Raw genomic sequence first — 7,898 nt, 5'->3', positions numbered from 1 at the left:
AGTCCCTCTCTCCCCGAACCACATGCTTTCACTAAATCCTCACATTTCTCCTGGGTCTGCTTGGCCCCTCACATCTATCACTTTGTCCTTTCACGTCTAAATGAACATTTCATTTTTTTTTATGGAGCCAATAGACTCCAACTCATATTTACTTACTATTTTCGACCCATTGTTCCATGTTTAATAAAAAAAAAAATCAACACACTAGGTTTGTAGGAGAATGAGTATAATGATCAGCTGACCTACTGTATTGTGTGATGAAACATAAGAAATTGCCCGAGGTTCTACCGGTATATGGGATATCATTTTAAATGACTCTGTCAGCTGTATTTTATATGAAAGTAGGCCAGAATTAGCTTTAGCTTTAGCTATATAACATATGGATATGTGCAAAGCTCATTGTTTTAGGTGCTGCGGAGGAGGGTCTGGCCAGTCCGCACAGTATTCCGGGATGGGAGAAAAACGTGCTCTGGTTTATTGGCATTTCTTTAAACCAATCACAATCGTGACGGGCGGTGCTAAGTGCCAAACAGAGCCCCGGTGCCTCTACAAAATAGCCTCGGGAAGGAACTTGTTTTGGTGGAACACGTCTACGTTCAAAAGTAGTTTTAACAACAGAAAACTCAGATTGGACAGATAGTCTAGCTAGCTGTCTGGATTTAAAGTGCTCATATTATGCTTTTTGGCTTTTTCCCTTTCCTTTATTGTGTTATCTTTTTTGTGCATGTTATAGGTTTACAAAGCCAACCTCCATCATCTTTACCATCTCCAACAGAAAACACTGTTCACCAACTGCTCCAAACAGCTCTATTGTAGTCCAGCCTTTACTTCAGAGACAGACGTGGTCACTTTGTAACACACGTTATAATGCTCGCCTAGCTGCTAGTGTGGCATGCCCTCATACTCTGCTTCTGACTGGCTAGTAGTCCTTTTCTAGGTACTGTCAGGACACGCCCTCATACTCTGCTTCTGACTGGCTAGTAGTCCTTACCTAGGTACTGTCAGGGCACGCCCTCATACTCTGCTTCTGACTGGCTAGTAGTCCTTTTCTAGGTACTGTCAGGACACGCCCTTATACTCTGCTTCTGACTGGCTAGTAGTCCTTACCTAGGTACTGTCAGGGCACGCCCTCATACTCTGCTTCTGACTGGCTAGTAGTCCTTACCTAGGCACTGTCAGGGCACGCCCTCATACTCTGCTTCTGACTGGCTAGTAGTCCTTACCTAGGTAATGAGCATGTGCGACTCCCAATAAAGATGGAACAGAAGTGAGAGGTCTCACTCTGTAGCTAAAACAGAGAGCTCAACACACAGGGTGAAAAGAGGAGCTGCAGCAATGTGCAGTACAACAAAAATATGGTGTTTTTTATTTATTAAAAAGTAGAAATGGCTTACAAGGTCGTCAAACATGTTTTAAATACTACAACTGCAAAGTAGAATAACTAGAATAACAAGAATAACTAACTCACTAACTAACTATGAAGCGAAACAAAATATGTGCACCGCATCCAATCAAATGACAATGTTGACTACTTGCTAGTAACATTGTATTTGAGAGTCAGTAAATGAGGTTGTTGGACAAGTTTGTATGGACAAAATGTTGTCCTTGATCACTGCCACCAGTCAAAGACAAACAGTGTATTCTGAATGCTGGGAGGAGGGTTGGAAATGAACTTTTATTATCCACCAGCCAAATGGCTAGTGAATGTTGTACACGCTGCATATTGTACATAATATATACATTTTGAGTCCCCCCTCCCTTGCCTCACAGTGGTTTGGTCCAGTGCTTGGTTTTCACCCTTTACGTTAACGGTATCAGAAGTCCGGTGGGACTCGTGGGAGAAATTGAATTGCTTCAGTAAGTAGGCTGGCAAGGCTGTTTTATTCACTTTAAACATCGGATAAAGATATTCTTTTCTCTAATACAAATGATGCTGAGTCAATAATAAATTAGTCATGACAAAAAAATAATGTATTTTTCCACGAGTCCGCTATGTTAGCAGTTTTAATGTCGCTAAGCTTGTTTGGTAGCTTGATGGATAGTTAACTAGCTAGCCTGCTAATACAAACACTCACCGTGTTTTCAAGCTACTGCTTATAGAAAATGAGCCGAACCATGTCACTCATCTGGAGTTCCACAGCTACACATATCCCATACAAGTACAGTTTTGTATTATCTGTGTCCCCTGCAATAATTGCTCTTGAGAAATATTATGTTTTTGTCCCCCTCATCTGTTAGATGAAATGTACGCCCCCATGCTGCTGAGTGAAGTAAGTATACCAGCCACTTGCATGAACCCTGGCTGGAAGCACATCAAATTTGACATAAAAATAGCCGATACACCACACAAATGAAACAGAACTAGTGCTGTCTATAAGCTATGTTCACCATCCTGATGACGCTCAGGGGTCACACACCAAATATTGCAGACTTACGAAACACAATGCAGCCAGTAGCAGCAAGGCTTTTTATTCTTCTGATCCAGTAAAGCTGATTTAAGGATTTCACGCTGACAGTAGTCCATACTGTAGCTTTTGGCTCACCAAAATGTCTTTTCTTCTTACTTTAGATAATACCTTTCACTGTACAGAACACCAAAGCAAATGACCCTTTAGGGACCGATGGGAGGATTTTGGTGTCCGCGTTCTAACCGCAAAATTTAAGCCAAGCAGTCTGACCCCACCATTAAACCTCCTCACGACTTCACAAGTGCAGAAACAGTGCAGGTCTCACACCCACTACCCATCCCACTAAGAGCATCCACCCCTTCCTCTTAACGTCCTCCTCCTGTGATGTCCAATGCGGTTATTGATATTGAGTGTTGAGAGGCAGACGGCAGTGCCACCTCCTTGTGTCTGAGTTCAGGGAGAGGACACAGAGTCTCACCGAGCCGATAGCTGGCCCGGGCAACCCACTGCGCAGCGTCTCACCTCTACTTCCTGTCTTTTTTTGTCTTTAGTCTTTTTAAGCTGAAGTGAAACATTGTGAATATAGACTAGACCAGGGGTCTTCAATGTTTTTTTAGCCAAGGACCCCTTAACTGAAAGAGAGACAGATCAGGGACCCCCCTACTACATATATTGTATAAAATGAAGTTGCATATTAATCTGGCCCTACAATAACTTTTATTAAAGCATTTATAGATACATTTTTGGCATAGAATACAAAGCTATTCAAATAGCCTAATAATTGTTGCCATGATTTTATAAATCATGTTTTAATGTTAACCCTTAAATGTGAAACAGTCAGTCCTTTGGGATGAACTGTATCTGTGGATGGCTACCTTAGTGACCACATTACCTATAAGCCTGTAAGCCTACCATCAGTGGATTTATATTTGCTATTAATATGTTGGAATCGTGTCAGACTTTTTAATATTTGAAAAAACTTTAAAAAATTAACAATAATTCGGAGGCCCCCCTGGATTGACTTGGAGGACCCCCTGGGGGTCCTGGACCCCCTGTTGAAGATCCCTGGACTAGACCCTCAATTGTAGTATGAATGGAACCACGTGCGTGCGACTGGTAAAAGTTTGCAGCTGTCCACGGACGCAGAAAGTATGTCTGAGCCTTACTCACAGCTATTCCTTCTTTTTCTGTCTCTAGTTAGTTCTTAACTAGTCTAGCATCACCAGACCTATCTTCACAAGACTGTCAGCCAGACTAGTCCTTTACTGTCTTCTTTTTCCTTTCTTACTGTCATCTCAATCCCTATCTCCCAATCTGTCTCCACGATCGTACGTGGCTTGTCATCACATTGCAATGTGAGTTTTTTATTTTTTTATTTTTAAATCTCTGGATATCTTCAATAGCAAAAAAAAGACGGCGATTTCTTCCTTCCTTCCCTCTTTCTCCGGCCCACACCCATGTTTTCGTTTGCAGCCCAGGGTGGAGAGCAGGAGTTGGCCAGACAGCAGGGGTGGGTTTCATGTAACTGAAACTGGTGCAAAGGCCTCAGTCGTCCTCTCTTCACTTCCTGAGGATAGCTCATTGCAGCACAGTCATACGTTTTCCCGACTACACATGACGGAGAAGATGACTGACTGCCAAAGTGCTGTTGCACCCTGAGGATCCCCTTCTATTTGTAATATATCAGTCAAGATAGAATCCCATTTTGCAGATCCAATATATTTTAGAGTTTTTCTCAGATTATGACCTGGACAAACAGAAACTAGAGCAGGGCCTATATTTCATACGATGCTGCTTAACACAGTCAATTCTCTTTTTAGCTGTGCAGCTGGCAGAGTGCCATTTTCTAAAAGAGAGGGAAGAAGGAGCTGGTCATTAGATTATATATCAATTAGTGCTTGAAAAAGAGGTTTATTCTCCGATTTTGGGAGAGAAAAAAGCAGTGCGCGTCTCTGAACTCTCGTGTAAAGATCTTTTCTGAGCGTCAATGTGGTTATTATTCAGGAGAATGGGATTTTTTCCCCCCACTCTGTATTATAGTGCTGAGAAAAGGAGGCTTGAACGCATGCTCCCAGTATCCAAAATATCAAAGCTTTAGCATAATTGCTATTTCAAGTAGAAGGGACCCAACTGTTTCCCCACTCCTCTTCACAGTTTCTCGGGGAAAACTTCAAAAGCCTTCAACCACTGTTCTTTTTATAACCCAGCTTTTTCTTCAGCAGAAAACCAAAACCTAGGACGTGAGTACAAAAGCAGGCCAGGCGGTCAAATGCAGAGCCACGGATCTAACGTGTCTGACAGATCCATCATGCATTCAGTGATTGGGTTACTTGTGGCTCGCAGATTTCCCAAAGGAGGACGAGTGGGGCGGAAGAGGAGTTGTTTTGTGGGATAAAGAAAATGTTGTCTCTTCCATTTTTTATGTAACATGGCCGGGAAGCCTATTAAAAGGCATGACTCAGTTGAGATTTGGCTCATCATGTGAGGGGTAATGGGCAAACATTTTCATGAATGAGTGAAAGGGGGAAAGTGAGATAACGAGCATGGGTCGTCCAGGTTAACATAAATGTTCTCTCATCCTTCACTCATCCTCTCTCAAAGCATCCTCAGTGCTCGTGGCCCCCTTCTGCATAAAACTCCAGAGAGGACTGCAGTATTTATCCCTCTGTCACCTCTCACCTTCTCGTCGTTATCTCTCCATCCTGCCACTCTCTCCCTCACACTCTCCGGTAAACACTGAACACCTGAACAAACAGAGGCGAGGGCCGCATTTACTTTCATTCACAGGCAGCCATCGCCCCGCTTTCTTAATCCGATAATACATCCCCACTCTTGATTTTGCCTAATTGCTTCTGGGCTCACGTCAGAGGCAAGAGTGGAAAATTCCACAGCAGTAAGATAACTTCACTCCTGAGCTGCCCCGTTCCAAATTAAAGGCACGTGTGGAATTTTATGCCGGAGCTCTGACATGGGAGAGGAGACGATGGAGAAGAGGGCATAGTGTCAGAGGGAATAGACTAGAGGAGTGGGGAAAAAAAAGAAACAGACTACTACCACTTCTTCTCTCACTGCGGCATTCCCTATCCGGCTCCTCTCTCACCTCGTCTCCCTCCGCCCTCCCTCTCTCCCTCTCTCCCTCCCTCCCCAGGGCAAAGGCCTGGAAAAGAAAGGCATCATAGAGGCTCAAGCCCGGCTGCACATGCCCCAAATGCCCCAAATACCTATTTAATCAAAAGAAAATAAACCTGGCCACATTCACATATTGGTGTCTGCATAGGTTAACCTGCCTTGCTGGTGGGGAATTGAAACCTGCTGTTGGAGTGTGGAGGCTTCTGGCCCGTGTCTCTTTACCCCCACGCCTGCTACCTAAACACAGCAGAGGCAGGCACGCCCTGGACTCAGCTCGCACATTATGTTTGCAAAAATGAACCCAGATGAAAACAGGGCCCTTTATTCACATTCTTATCAAAGAAAATTGTGAATGAATCACTTTACAGAATTGCCTTTTTTTTCACATTCACGCATGAGGAAGTAAAATGAAATGCGATAGGTAAAAATAATAATTTTTTGGGTGTTCCGTAGCCCGAAATAAGCAAATGTTTTTCCTGTGGTAGCAAATTGAGTTTTCAGTGCACTCCAACATCCAGAGAATAATCACTTTCCAAGGACTCCTATCTGCCCCCACATCAGCTGAATTCGTACAAACTCTCCATCCCCAACACAACAGCTTATGGGTCCTTCTCCGAACCACAACACAGCTCTTGTTACAGAGTACTTGAGGCTGGATTTTTGCGGAGAAGGGCCTCTGTCCAGGAAAAAAGCATCAACATCATGCTGCTCTCAGCCCTCGCCCGCATGGCCTCTTCCTCTTCTCTCCACTCCATTATCCCAGACAGGGCTATCGTGTTACCATAATGAATCCCTTTAGAGGAAAGTCCCGTCTATCCCGGGCCCCCAGTCAGGCTCTGATCCCCGCACCCCCTCTCACTTCTCATCTAATCTCTGTCCCTCTTCTTTTCTTTTTTACTCCTTGTTTCCAGTGAAAAGACCTCTAATGAACCCCACCCCGGCAGCAGTGGAAATGCAACACACACACACACACACACAACATCAGTCTCTTCCAGACTCCCAGACAATGATGCTCTATTTCAGGGGCCCCTTCAGACAGATGATGGGATGCTTCCTCGTGCAAAGGGCTAACTGGGCCAGGAAGTATTAGACATGCAAAACATAAACATAAATTAAAGTCAAGGGCCGAAATGGACAATAAAAGGCAGGTAAATAGGTTTGCTTGACGTGAAAGCCCCAGGGAGGTCGACGCTCATAACCTTTCTCAATATGACCTTTAGACTTTGCTTGAGGGGAGCATGCAAGGCCAAATAATGCAATAGATTGATCCCTCCCATTAAACACATGGAGTGAAAGGTAAAAGTAGTATGGTATAGTGACATTACAGCCATATTTAAGGGTTTACAGCGATAATACTGAGCACATAAAAGACGTGAGTGAGTGATTCATTGCTGAGGCATAATCTTTAAAGAGCAATGTTCCTGCACTATCTTTCTGAACTGTCGCTTATTGCAGGGCAGCTTCACCCAGCTCTTGTAATTAAATGGAATAATTCACCTTCCAAAGATCTGCTACAAACATTGAAGCACTTGATAATCCATCAAAAAGGCAGAGATCAATGTCTGCACTGACAGTAGCATACTGACTATGCAGACATGTTTAAAGTCATTGGCATTGCTCTCACTTTTCCGACATTGAAAAAAAAAAAAAGTTTGTACTTACTGTGTTATTGGCTTTCTTCCTCCATATGCACAGCAACTCACAAATGGCTTTTTCATACCCATTTCATGAAAGGCATTTAAGGAATTGGGAGTTGGGAAAGTGCAAAAGTCACATTTTTAAAGGTTGACTAATCCTTTGATTAAATTATTAGTGGACTACTAGGTGTGTTCATATGAAGCAGATTTGAAATCTGCTGCATGCTATGACAGATTATTAACCTGTTTCCCAATGTTCTAAGCTATTTCTTGATGACAGTAGCCGTATAATTATGATTTGTGGGCTGTAAACTATGGATGCTATTTTAGAGGGGGTTTTCTGACCAATAGTCGAGCCTCGTGAACCGATCATTAAGCGTCACCGACAAGCAGGCAACACAGTCCCAGTTCACCCACCGGGGAGGCTCTGATCTACTTTCCACACTCCGTGTCCGTGGACCAGAGATTGGGACTCGAGTTTGAGACTCGGATTTGACACAGTGACTTGAGACTTGACTTGAGACTTGTCCTCAAGAGACTTCAGACTCGACTTGAACTTGAGATGCGGTACTTGTCTTCATTTTAAGGAAATGTCTGATGAGCTGAATGTTATCCCCCTCCCTGCATAACCTACCTACCTACGTAACACAGAATAATAAAATATATTAATAATAATGTGCCATTCTTGAGACTTGACTTGGACTCTAGCTCAAAGACTTGAGAC

Source organism: Perca fluviatilis, chromosome 22 (genome assembly GCF_010015445.1).
Source record: "Perca fluviatilis chromosome 22, GENO_Pfluv_1.0, whole genome shotgun sequence".
In the NCBI taxonomy this organism is placed as follows: Eukaryota; Metazoa; Chordata; class Actinopteri; order Perciformes; family Percidae; genus Perca; species Perca fluviatilis.
This window is presented reverse-complemented; position numbering follows the sequence as displayed.